The sequence below is a fragment of the Pinus tabuliformis genome, chromosome 2_2, assembly GCF_031772625.1.
Source record: "Pinus tabuliformis cultivar Carrire ecotype Pingquan chromosome 2_2, CPIR1, whole genome shotgun sequence".
In the NCBI taxonomy this organism is placed as follows: Eukaryota; Viridiplantae; Streptophyta; class Pinopsida; order Pinales; family Pinaceae; genus Pinus; species Pinus tabuliformis.
Genome location: NC_142300.1, coordinates 831084823 through 831097951, shown reverse-complemented (window position 1 = coordinate 831097951; position 13129 = coordinate 831084823). Strand labels below are relative to the sequence as shown.

The 13129-nt window shown below is 42.3% G+C and overlaps 1 pseudogene; it reads left to right on the top strand.

Moving 5' to 3' along the window:
• Positions 1-1814: 1814 nt before the first annotated feature.
• On the top strand, positions 1815-3038 carry LOC149195548 (4-coumarate--CoA ligase 1 pseudogene; annotated as a pseudogene).
• The last annotated feature ends 10091 nt before the right edge of the window (positions 3039-13129 follow it).

The window sequence follows — 13129 nt, the reverse complement described above, 5'->3', positions numbered from 1 at the left end:
ATTCCCTTTCTCTCATCAAAACAAAATTATTATTCTTATTTTTATAGGAGTGTTTATTATGTCACTCCCACAACAGTGACATATTGGATCAGCATTGTGATATTAATCTAGTCCGTATTGCAATTTTTTTTGGCCATACAAAGTCAATTTAGCTTTATTATTAGGAGAACGGAATAGGTTAGGACTGCCACATTCGTTAGATAGTTAATTCTTGGGATTGGGTTAGTTTATATTATGGTGAGTGGTTATAAGAAGTTAAAAAGATTGAGTTAATTTATATTATGGTGTGTGGTTATAAGAGTCTAAAAAGACCTGGAAATCAAATCAACTGTTTCACTATATTTATATGTATATTGTGTATATTATTTTTTTTGAAAAATTAATATACATGTGTGTTTGGTTTCTAGTTTATTTGTCCTATAGTGGTATCCGAGCGAGTAGCGAGTTCCACCCTGTTAATTGAATTGTGCAACTAGTTTTGTGGTCATCCTGAGCATTGGGCAGGAGATCTGGGAGGAGATTCTCAGCGGACGTATTGTGCCAGAACGAGCTTCTCTTTGACTCCCTTGCTATTCGTGTTGGTTACTGAGTTATTCAAACAAAAGGTGAAGGAGCATGAAGCGCTGTGATTGATGTTAGCGAACCAAGACAACGAATTCCAGTACACTGAAGAAAACGGGTTTCCAGCTCGATTAAGAAGCGTAAATCCATTGATTTTATGGGCGGGCAGAGAGAGAGCATGCCATTCCATTAGCAACAAACTTTTGGAAGAGTTACGCGTTGTGCGAAATCGCCTTGGGATTTCGGTGGAAAGATCGACCTATAGAAGTAATCATTGTAATTAATTGTTGATTTCCGCTCAAAGGCAATGACCTGTTTTTTTTCCTGAGTGAAACAATAATTTTACGGTGATATCTTACCGTGTTAAACCCCATTTGTTGATCAGAACTTCTGTGACAACACTCATTTCTAGCTTACTTGCGAATGGAACTATTGTTTAAGTGCCAAAATTAGTGAATTTGATATAAAGCGTTTCATTAAATGGACAAAGGTGAAGAATGAAGGTAATTGTTGCTGAAGTGAAATAGTGTTGGTGTACATGCACTTAGACTAGCTGTGTTGGTGTACATGCATTTAGACTAGCTGTGTTGGTGTACATGCACCTAGATTATCTCCAGTTAACTTATTGCTTGCATGTGGCACATGCACACATTAGCATAATATAAAGCACACTTAGCTTTAGTTAGATTTAGTTATTGCATGTACAACTAAGCTTAACTTAGTTGCTTTTGTGTATTTATTCTAAAACTAATATTGTAGAATCACTTTCATTCTTTTCTCAATTCTTGCTCGCTTCCTTCCTTCTCTTGCAAGCTTGTTATTGTTTTGCAGATCTAGATCTATCTGTGTATCTCAAAAATCTTACATGGTATCAGAGCACAGGGATTTGTAATCAGTGCACAAGCAATTTTATTTGCAGGTTCAGAAGATTGAAGCAACAACAAAGAATGGAGTCTAAATTGGAGTTTCCACAATCGGAAATTCTCACTCCATATAATTATTTCGAATGGAAGCCAAAGATTCAACTTCATCTCAGAAGTAGAGGCTTATTTCGAATAACCATGGAAACGGAAGTTGAACCAACATCGGCAATGGAGAAAACAAGATATTTCAATCGCATGGACGAGGCCTTCGGCATCCTATGTTTATCTATTTCTCCAGAACTACTATTTCATGTTGAATCATGTTCAACTCCAAATAAAGTATGGAAAATTTTAGAAGAATTGTTTGGAAAACAAGATGAAATGCTTAGAATGATAGACTATTCGATCGCAACCTATAGAAATCGTCGTGAAAGCTTTAGCTTAGAACCGGCTGTGTACGACGACGACGAACCTCTGGATTCGATTTCGAGCTTGCGAGAGATTGAAAGGCAAACAAACTTACAAACTAAAGCTGAAGACGGGGGTATTAAAGATCAGGCGGAGCAGGGAATAGAGTTGGAAAACGAGGCTAGTGTCAAAGGCGCACGAGCGAGGGCAGCAGATTCTCGAGCAATAGCAAGAGAACGCGCGAGGGAACCGGCTAAAGAACGAACTCAACAATGATTAGATGGAGTTTCCAAGGCTCAAACTTATCTTCATCCTCGAAGCCGGCTATTTTCTTTAAATCTGGCATCTACAAGCCCTACTGTGCCTAATTACCACCTGAAAAATGGGCTGGCGTCGGAAAACTTGGGAACGGGCTCCAACGTGGCTGTGTTGATTATGCAGAGATTCGAAATCCATGCGATGCTGGAGCTGATACAAAAATTCAAGGTCACTGTGGCTCCGATCGTGCCTCCGATTGTTCTGCTCATTGGCAAGAATCCAGTAGTCGAAAAATATGATATGTCGTCCATCAGAATGGTCTTGTCAGGCACTGCACCTCTCGGGAAGGATCTAGAAGACGCCCTTAGGGCTAGGATTCCCAACGCAACTTTGGCCCAGGGTTATGGTATGACAGAGGCTGGACCAGTTCTGGCCATGTCTCTGGGTTTCGCAAAAGTGCCCTTCATCATAAAGTCTGGCTCCTGCGGTACCGTGGTTAGAAATGCGGAGATGAAGATAATCGAACCCGAGACCGGAGTCTCCCTGCCACATAACCACCGGGGAGAGATCTGTATCCGTGGCCCTCAAATTATGAAGGGGTATCTCAATGATCTCGAGGCCACTGAGATGACGATTGATAAAGATGGATGGCTGCATACCGGAGACGTTGGTTACATTGACGATGAGAGGGAGCTTCGTTTGTTGGGCTGCCTTCTTCAAATAGCCCCTGCGCTCAAGGAAGTCAAAATCCCGCCTGCAAGCAAACGTAATAACGAGCAGCACAACCAAGATGTCAATTCTCTGGGCCTCATCTCAGCCCGCAAATCAGCCGAGGCAATCGACATACTCAATCTCATGGTCTCCACGTATTTTCTCGCGCTCTGTCAGGCCGCGGATTTGGGACACCTGGAAGAAAACATGCTGAGCAGAAGTTTCACTTCCTGCTAGATCGTCCTGGGGTGAAGGTGTTATAGACAATTTTGTGCCTTACAACATTGAGCATGAAATGTCCATAATCTAAGGGATCCAAAGTCCCTAAACATGTTGTTCCTACCCCTAGAGGAACAAGGCTAACTAACCACAGCGATTCACAGAAGTTCTCCACCTGAAACCACTCAAAAACAAGTCAATTCAGGATCATGTCAACTGCCCCATTGAGCATCTGCGCTGAATGTCAACTGCTACACTGGCTACCTGCGTTGAATGTCAACTCCAACACTAGCTACCTACGCTGAGCGAGTTTGGACAAGTGGCAGGCTCATTCCTCAATGTGTCAATGCTCAGGAAGCTTCCAAAATGACACTTGCCTCAGGGATTTCGACTGGTGATGAGTAAGAGGTTCCAAATCTCCAAGTGGAAGCAAGAACCTCCAAGTGGACTCAAGAACTGAGAGAGGGAGAGGACACTAGTCAGATCTCAAGCTGACTCATCCTCTCTCCAAAATAACTATATATAGATCTCTCCTCCATGAGATCTGCAGGCTGGAATTTTTGTTATTGCAAAGAATCGCTGTTGGTTTGAGACTAGAAACATTGGGTGCTTAATGCTTTGAAGGGAGCTGAAGAAGGAATTCCATTCTGCTGGGAAGGAGATGCTGGATTGGAGCCCTCTGGGTTGTATCTCTTCCTGAACCTTGTTATCAATCAATAAAGCTATCTTGGTTTTCTCCTATATACTGGTGTATTTGTATGATTGCATTAGTGTATTTGATTTACTTCTAATCCTGAATCATTTGTGAATATGAATATATGCCTTTGTGTTGTGTTCTTCTCTTGTCGCAAGTAGTTGTTCTCTTGTCACAGGTAGCTGTTCTCTTGTGATCTCGTGGGAATCAAGTAGCTGTTCTCTTGAGCAAGCGAGGAAGCAAGTAGCTGTGAACACCAAAAGAGAAGAGGATCTAGATCGAGGGACAGACGGAAGGCAACGGTAAGTCTATCGATCTCCCCTCTTTCACATTTCATAAAGGAAGAAACCATAATAACTGTATCTGTTTGTTGCTAAGGCATTGTCACACCTTAGGTGGATAGGATCGTCCTACATAGGCATTTTTCCCCACAACAAATTGGCGACTCCACTGGGGAAAGTTTGTTTATTCATTTCATTTGTGTTTCTGTCATTTGTTTACTTCATAGACTTGACAGCAACAATCGAACTGCATCTTTCCCGGATGCAAAGTAGAAAGTTGTTGCTTTGATCGAGTTGCTGGACTTGTCTATGATCTGAACAATGGACTCACAAATGATTTGATGATCCTTTTTGATAGTCTTTAGTACCCTCTCAAAGCATCCCTCTGTTTATACCTTGCTTGTGTTTCTGATTTGGCCTGAAACAGTTGATTTTTGAGCATTTTATGACCCAGAACCCAGGGGAAACGAGAGTTTCTCCTTCAGCGCAGACACTGTGAAGGCAGTCTACATTTCAACGCAGGTCCCGTGAAGGCTACCTGTGCTGAATGTCAACTCCACAGCATTGGACTTGCGCTGAACCAGTTTAGCCCTGTGCAGCTGGGGTTCTCTGCTGTCTGTTGCCATGTTTTGATCTCTTTTTTTTGCAGCCTTTAACCAGCATAGGTACCAGTCTGATAACTCCTTTTCTTTGCTTAGATTCCGCCTCCTTTTGTACAAAAAGACTGTGAGTGTTTTTATGTGTTTGTGGCGTCATTTACAGTTTTCCTTTGCATGAGTAAAGTAGTCATCCTGTAGCCTTTGATTCAGATCTGATTGATTGTGATCTTGGAAGAGACTTCATTGGCTGTTTGCAGATTGATTATAGATTTACTTTTGCTTATTGGTTTGAATTTGTCTCTTTTAAGTGTCTAAACAAGTCTTTATTTCGAAAATCGTTAAGTATTGTAATCTCTTCTATCTTCTCTGATTTCGAAAAAGTGAAACTTGTTTGTATTGATCATTTAAAAGCAAATTCAAAGTTGTACAAAAAGATTTCTTTGTAGGCATTAATACTAAGAAAGCGGAAAACAAACACCTGCATTGTGCATTTTGCATTTGATAGTTTGCATGTTGGATTTAGGAAAAGTGCATTAGAGTGTGCTGATTGCTCTTTGAGAAAAGATGGTGTCTTTCTCTTCCCTTAGTAGCTAGGATTTTCAAAGTTGAAAAGATAATAAAGCTTGCTTATCATCTTTAGACTGCATTTAGGAATTTGTATCATACATCTCATGGTGAACCTTGAAAGGAAAACTTTAAAAAGATCAACTTAAAATAAACTAAATGAACCTAAAAACGCTTTGTAACATAACACACAACATAGAGGTCTAGGCTAGAGACGTGTTCCGGCGTCGTTAAGCCTAGTGACTGTCGATCTCGTGGAAAGTGGGTGATTCCTCCTGAGGGACGATAGCGCTAGTACGGATTGTGCTCCCACGTACCGTCGCGTATATATTGGGAGACCCCTATAGGCATATATCTTTTATCCTTAGGAAGCCGTGTCGGCCGCCCTACTGATCGCAATGCAGTGAACACAGCATTCACGAAGATCGTCCGCCCGTACCTTAAAAAGTATTCTGCGGTTTTGCGAAAAGTTTGGCACACCCTCTGCCTAGAACTCCATAGCAGTTTCTTTTGGCCTTTTTCAGAATCTATAACAGAAAAATTCCATCCGAGCATTTGTCACTTCGGGCTCGTTAAAACATCGAAGGAGACGAGAGTCATCTTTAGCTTTTTCTTGACTCTTTAAAACTGAAAAAGCAAGTTGTGTCTAAAGCGTCTAATAAAATTCATTCAATTCGGAAACACCAATTTCCCTTTTTGTATTTTGGTTGATCGAGTAATCCGCAATTGTGGAAGAAAGTCAATTGAAACCCCGTCGTTCACGGAGGCTTACGAGTCAACCGTCTTTGTCTCCAGAATCGAAAATAGTACGGACAAAGAGAACTCGTTTAACCGGTTCAAAATCTCCTATCAAAGTTAGAACAAGTGTTCCAACCAAATCTGAGATTCCGGTTACTCCAAACATTTCTGGAAACCCTGCCTCTATAGAAGAAGTTCAACAGCCACAGAGGGACAGTAACATTGATCCTAGTCTGGGGGCAAATACTTGCGTTACTGAACCAGTTACATCTGTAACCGGTTTAGAGAGTCTTGCTCCCCAAACAACTGTCGATGTCGATTCAATCCCTTCTTCAGAACCAGAAATATTTTACGGACCTGACGGTCTTCCTCTTCCACTGGGTTTGATTGTGATAGAGGAAATTGTAGAGGATCCACAAGCAAGTACTCCAACCCATTTTGGAGTCAGGGTCACTCTATTTCCTTCATCAGAAGTTAATCCACCACAAGTGGAAGTTCCTGTAGAATCGCTAGGCAATCTATTAGATAGACTCAAAATGTCTGAACAACCGTCAACATCTAGGACTGTGTCGAACGACACAGCGACAGCAGAAGCCCCTGTTGTCACTCCGACAATGTTTGCCGGCATACCATCTGTCCCGACTAGCTCACAACCGCTAGAAGGAGTCCACCAAGGGACTATTTCGACAGTGTGGTCTGTTCCAGTTTGTTCATCCGGAATAATATCCGACAACTCTTATGCTGAGACTCGTCAGATTGATCCTTTTGGAGCTCAGTTTGGGCAATCAAGTCCCCAAGGGCAAACAATCCCCTTGAGTTCCAGATTGCTACCGTATGGGGGGCAGTATGCCCTTTCATTACCCCCTCCGGGAGGGTATCCATACGGGAGTTCACAACAGTATTAAGGTTATACTAGAATAACATCAAGTGGTTGGGTACCTATGCTACCTCAACAACCAAGGGTTGTATATTCTATGCAACAGTGTGTACCTATGTCGAACATCCCGACCACACCGGCTATTGTAACAGTGTCACAAGTTCAAGCGATGCATGTTGCATGTCAACCTCAGATTTCTCAGGTTGTAATGCAACAGCCCCTTGACCATGGGTCACAACCACAATTGCCAACTGGTGGGGCAACACAGGTCCAAACAGGTACAATTACTCCACACCTTGGTCCAACAATTAGTATAGCGCAACAGAACATGGCTTCTCAACCGTGGCTGGTGCAATACCAACAACCACAATTCCAACAAGTGTACCAAGGTTCTGAGCAGCAGATCTTTGCAAACAGTGGACAACCATATATTCAAAACGGTCAAAACCAACCACTTTACAGTGGTCAAGTCCACCAACCGTATCAGTCATACCAACATCAATTAAATTATGCTGGTATGCAAAGGCCCATTGCTCAGGCGATTCCGTCGTACCCTGGGTACGCTTCACCTAACCTGAGTCAACAGTTACCATTCGTGGCAACTTTAGAGTTACCCGATTTACACCGGCTAACCAACGATCTGATTGCTTATGCCCCTTGGTGGCCAGCGATTCCTCACAAACTTCCATCTGACATTCCTAAATTCAATGGAAATCCAGGTGAAGACCCATCGAATCACGTGATGACTTTTCATCTGTGGTGTTCATCAAACACCCTGAATGATGATTCTATAAGGCTTCGCCTTTTCCAGAGGACGTTAACGAGTCCAGCGGCAAAATGGTATATTGAATTACCTAGAGCCTCGTTCGACAATTTTAGCTCCCTAGCCATGAATTTCTTAACCCATTTTCAATTACCGATAAGGTATGAAACGGGAACAAAAATATTAACCAACTTCAAGCAGACAACTGCCACTCATATATCCGATCATATACATGAGTGGCGTCGTCGTCGTAGGATGGTGAAAACATACGTTCCCGATCAGCTGTTGGCTGAATGGTTTATAAAGTCGTTACTTCCTGCTATAACAGAAGATGTGGCAAAGGGGGGAGTCGTAACAGAGGAGCAAGTTATTGCTCGTGCACAATATCTAGACTTAGTTTATACTCAGTCTGGCACGCTCTACGACAAAATACCTGACGCCCCTAGACTGGAATTCTCAATTCCTCCTCCTCCTAAATCCAATAGTGACTCTCATGCCGGCGATGGCGTGATTGGCATGGCAAACGCGAAATCGACAAAGGCTTCGTCTAAGAAAGCCCGTAAGAATTCGGATCAAAATGCAAAAGATGAAATTCTTGCTTCGGAAGTAAATGCCGTATCAGCAGATAAAGGCAAAGAAACCAATCAACCAGGAAGCAAGAAGAAACAAAACAAAGGGAAGAAGAAGAAACAGGGTGAGTCATCTCCTGGAAAAACTTCTTCAAACCCTCCTGGGAAAGGGAAACCAAATTATCCATGTCAAATATGTGATGAGGAGGATCATTGGACAAGGGATTGTCCCTATAAAGCTGAGCTTAAAAGGTTCTTTAAAAGTTCACAAACCTCAGTTGTGTTAACTGATCCATTTCCCAACCCAGGTCAAAATTTGGTTGATAGTGGAAATGCTTCCCCGTCGCAAGTGCTTATGTTGTCGGTTTCAAAACAGCAGAATGATGCTTTGATTTCGACAAGGAACAAAGATTACGGAAATCCGCAGCTATCGAACGACAAAGGTAAAGATCAACCAAGTAGTTCGACAACAACTTTGACAGAGGTTGTACCGCCCATCATTCCTGAATTAACAATAAAACCGCCAAAGGGAGTAGTACACAAGTCGACATTTAATCCTCGCGCCAGAGCGGCGCAGCATTATAACATAGTGGAAGATTTGGCCCAATCACCATCCGCTATGTCGACTCTTGAAGTATTACAAAATTGCCCATCCCAAAGGCATGCTTTGTTATCGGCTATTGGTGGGGTTGATCCTAAGGATTCCAATCTTGTATCCTTTGATCACAAAGGATACGATCCTAAGTTACCACCTCAACTAGCTTTCCTTATTCAAGTGAAAGCCCTCAACAAAACTGTTCACCGAACAATTATTGACGAGGGGGCATCTACATGTATTATGTCGATGAGTTGCTGGAAAACTTTAGGATCTCCAACCTTGTTGCGATCTTCGACGACACTAAAGGCTTTCGACGGAAGGACTTATACCTGGTACAGTATCCTTAATAACTTGAAGGTTGAACTGGGAGGAAAAACAGTAGAAATAGATGTTGAAGTCATCGATGGGAATCTTGACTACAACATCCTAATGGGAAGACCATGGATCTATGCCATGGCAGCTGTTATGTCGACTTATTTTAGGAAGATCGCATTCCCGTTTGAAGGAGGGATTACGATCGTCGACCAACAAAACTTCCTCCCTAATGGTTCACAAGTTACAGGAAGCATTCCCATGATCCATGGGAGCAACCATTCGCTTCAAGATATCGGAGTAGGCCTACTGAAAGACCCCACAATGATGGGAACTTTCGCGCTTCCACCTCCTATATACATAGGAAATATAGCATTAGTAGCAACCTGCAACATGATATCTTCCACGAAAGTCATAAAAGACGATGTCGACATGGATCATGCAATGGTTTTGCCCCCAAGACCTATAGAAATATTGTAGCAATCAATGTTTCGGGCATGGGAGGCAAAACCAAATCAACGCTCGTCAAGCGTTTGGGTAGATAGGTCTAGAGAATATGGTACCCCATTAGATCCTTGGTCGAAAGTGCATAGGACTGACGAAGGAATCTTACAATCAATGTTGATTGAGGGGACACCATGGAATGATCACCACCATCGTTCCCTTCTTCCACAATATGAAGAAGATACTCAACATGACCTTTATCACCCTTCAGTTTTTGAATTCCTATCAAATACTGTAAATACGGTGGATTCCGAGCGAAATTTATCCAATATTGAAGAGACTATAGCCATAAATATCTCGACTAAAACAAATGTTGTAGAGAATATTCATGTCAGCAAAGGTTGTTCCCCTTCAGAACTAGAAATATATAACGCTCTTTTTCACGAATTCAGAGATGTCTTTGCTTGGTCATATGATGAAATGCCAGGCATTGACTTGAGTATCGTTGAACATGAAATTAAAATGTATCCTGATGTCAAACCAGTAAGACAACGGCTTCGGCAGGTGCACCCCAAGAAAGCCGCTGCCATTAAGGCGGAAGTTGAAAAGCTTCTCCATGCTGGTTTCATCTACCCAGTTCCTCTAACCGATTGGGTATCGAATATTGTCCCTGTTATGAAGAAACAAGGGACGAGTAGAGTGTGTGTCGACTATAGAGATGTAAATCAATCTTGTCCGAAGGACAACTACCCTACACCTTTCATCGACCAGATAATTGATGAATTCACCGGATGTGAAATATTTTCATTTATGGATGGATTTTCCAGGTATAATCAAATAAATATCCGCCCACAGGACCAGTCAAAGACTGCATTTATTTGTCCGTGGGGCACATTCGCTTATCGAAAATTACCCTTTGGTTTGAAGAACGCGGGGGTGACGTTTCAGAGGGCAATGAATTATGCCTTCCATGACATCAAGAACATCGTTCAACCATATCTCGATGACCTTCCGGCTCATTCGCGAAAGCGGACTGATCATCCGCAGCATTTAAGAGCGATATTTCTACGTTGCCGACACTACAAGATAAGACTCAATCCACACAAATCTGTGTTTTGCGTTGGTTCTGGTCGCTTACTTGGCTTTGTAGTCTCTAAGGATGGGATTCGTCTCGACCCTTGCAAGGTTCAGGCAATCATTAATTTGCCTCCACCTTCAAATTTGCTTCAGATCCAGAAACTCCAAGGGAAAGCAAACTTTCTGAGGAGGTTCATTCCAAATTACGCAGAACTTGCTAAAGGTTATACTCGTCTTTTGAAAAAGGATGTACCTTTTTTTTGGGATGAGGTGGCGCAAGCTTCCTTTTATGCTCTGAAAGATTCTCTAGTAAAAGCATCATTAATGTATGCCCCAGACTATCAAAGAGATTTTAACCTGTATCTGGCTGCAGCAGATACGACCATCGCGATGGTTTTAGTTCAAGAAGTCGATGGAATTGAACACCCTATATATTATTTAAGTAAAAACTTAAATGATAAAGAAAGTAAATATTCTTATGTTGAAAAACTAGCGCTTGCAGCTGTTCAAGCGATTCAAAGGTTTCGACATTATGTCCTCTTTCGGAAAACTACCATTTTATCAGATTGCAACCCCATGACTTATATACTGTCGCGACAGTTGCTGGGGGGCAAATATTCAAAATGGATAGCGATCCTTCAAGATTTTGATCTGGAATTTGTAAAATCCAAGTCAAAGAAAGCCCTAGTTTTTGCAGAATTATTATGCGATCTCCCATCGTCGTCCAACGATGAAACATCAGAAGAGTCAATCGTGGACGAAAGTTTGTTTCTGATATCTGCAAGCAATGAGTGGTGTGGAGATATAATAATTTATCTCCAAACCCAAAAAAATCAGGCCTAACACCTCTCACTCTGAACAGAAATGTATACGATACCAAGCTAAAGACTACATGATCGTCGGTGATACGCTTTACCGTCGTGGTATCGATACAGTTCTGAGGAGGTGTCTCACCCATGAAGAGGCTGAAAAAGCCCTGAATGAGTGTCATTCAGGCGCGTGTGGGGGGCATCAGTCTGGATATGCAACAGCACAAAAAATATTATGAGCAGGATACTTCTTGCCAACCATGTTCAAAGATTACATAATCGCAGTCAGAAGTTGCCATGCTTGTCAAATTTTTGACAGCAAAACCAAAAGACCGCCCGCACCTTTATAGCCAATAGTTGCTGTTGGGCCTTTCGCCAAATGGGGCATCGATTTCATGCAATGTAACCCCACCTCGACCGGGGGGCATGGGTATATTATAGTTGCTGTTGACTATTTTACCAAATGGGCCGAGGCGATGCCTACATTGGATAACACTGGTGAAACAACTGCCCTTTTCTTTTTCAATCATGTAGTCGCCAGGTTCGGCGTACCACAGGCTATAGTGACAGATCATGGATCACATTTTCGCAATCACATGATGGTCGAATTAGCTGCCAAGCTAGGGCTATCTCACGACAACTCTACCCCGTATTATCCGCAAGCCAACGGACAAGTTGAAGCAATCAACAAGGTCTTGAAGCATATGTTGCAAAGGATGATCGAGGTTCACAAAAGAAGGTGGCACCTAATCTTGTACTCAGCCTTGTGGGCTTACTGAACATCGGTAAAGAACGCAACCGGGTTCACACCTTTCCAACTGGTGTATGGCCTGGAAGCAGTCTTGCCAATCCAGTGCGAAATTTCGTCGCTTAAACTCGCAATTGATCTCCTCCCCGGAACTTCGGAAGAAGAGGCTCGTTTCTTGGAATTAATCCAATTGGATGAAACCTGTCGTGATGACGCTTTGGCTAATGAAGCCCATAAGAAACGAGTCAAGGCGCAGTTCGACAAAAATGTCAAACCCCGTGTCTTCTCAGAAGGTGACTTGGTCTTGCTTTACGACCAAGAATCCGATAAATTGGGAGCAGGTAAGTTTAATTCTTTATGGATGGGCCCCTATATTGTTAAACGAGTGTTAGCAAAAGGAGCCTACGAGTTAATGGATTATGACGAAATTCCACTGGCGCAACCCCGCAACGGGTTGTACCTCAAGCGTTACTATGCTTAGATAGTAACCTGTATGCTTTTGTTGTATTTTGTTTTCGCTAAAGTGTTTGTTTTGGTCGAGTGATCCACCTTTTTACATTTATTGCAGATGTCGAACCTTCTGGAGACATGTGTTGGATATGCCGACGGAGCGAGTCGTAGTTCGCGGAACCTATCCTCCGCAGCCTGGGCAATTTTTGATCCAAGCGGCGAGTTAGTAAGTTTCAGAGGTGTGTGTATTGGGCAATCAACGAATAACATCGCTGAGTATAGCGCGTTGATAGAACTACTCTCTGATGCCATCACCCATGGTATACGACGAATAATTGTCAGGCTAAACTCACAACTCGTAATACTACAACTCAATGGTATATATTCCGTTTGCAATCCAGTTATTTATTGCATGTTCCTAAGGGCTAAGATTTTGGAAAGACAGTTTGATTCAATTCAATACCAGCATATTTCCAGAAACTTGAACACATTAACCGACTCATTAGAAAACTATGTGTTAGATAGACATTTGCGACATTTATAAAAAGAGACACATCATCAATGATTGTACATATGGATCATATAA